Source organism: Cornus florida, unplaced genomic scaffold (genome assembly GCF_030987335.1).
Source record: "Cornus florida cultivar Cherokee Brave unplaced genomic scaffold, ASM3098733v1 CherokeeBrave_3.0.0_Hap2_Chr01, whole genome shotgun sequence".
In the NCBI taxonomy this organism is placed as follows: domain Eukaryota; kingdom Viridiplantae; phylum Streptophyta; class Magnoliopsida; order Cornales; family Cornaceae; genus Cornus; species Cornus florida.
The window spans coordinates 18,209,472-18,210,577 of NW_026775571.1; positions in this window are offsets into that span (position 1 = coordinate 18,209,472).

The following is a 1,106-nucleotide window of genomic DNA, read 5'->3' on the forward strand; positions in this document are numbered from 1 at the left end:
TAAGCAAAATAAAAACAGAAACACAATGTATATATATGCATATAAGTATACATCCACAAGTATACTAAGTAGTACTAAATCCAAGGTAGACAAGTATACTGGCTCAAGTATACTAAACCAAAATGAAATGAAGTATACAACGTGCAAGCATACTAGGTACAAGTATACTAAACATAACTGAAAATCTATGCACCAAACAACTAATCACATCGTGTACAAGGGTAATCAAGTATGCTACCTATTACATAGGGGTCAAGCATCAGAGACATACTATACATCAACTATGATGCTAGCATGACAAGTAGATATAGTAAATGAAAGACACATCATCCATACCAGCACATAACCATCAAATAGTCACATCTCCTAACATGTTTCTAAGGCATGCTTAGAACAATAAGGTATATAAACATGTAGGAATGACTATGCAAATAACAATCCCACGAAATTAAAAGTAAGAAGGGATGGAATGCCTCTCAAAAGGACAACTCACCAAAAGTGAATCACAAAACCTGGATGAGTCAAATCCCCCACCGCGAGGAAATGAATCATCTCCTAGAATGAACACTAAGGTCCCCAAAACAAGGAGTCCGCAAGTCTTTCCCAAGACTAGCTCAAACACAAAGTGGAATCCTAACGCCACACAAAACAAACAATGAGGTAATGGGTAGCCCCAATACTAACCATTACGAGACACCAACAAGAGAACTCAACTCAAGATGCCGTTGAGAACTCTACAGGATCCTATCGGAATCTTAAACACAACCCCAAGACTCCAATGACGAGGAAAAGTAATTGATTGCACCAATGCAATTATGATATGGAAACACTCACACCCTAGCCTTAGTTCATAAAAGTTACCCAAGGCAAGACAAGAAGAACCCTAGGTTAACATGCCTATCAAATCCCTAACCATCACTCTAAGAAGAAAAGACACGAGGCTCAAGAAAACAAACCTCCCAATCCCCAAGGAAGGACTTGAGTTAATCCGACTCATCATTCCATGACGCTAGAAACAAGACCCCAATGACGTCACCACATCAAGGTCACCACGAAACCCCAAGAGATGATATCCTAGCATCAATCTCAACCAACCAAGCTAGAAC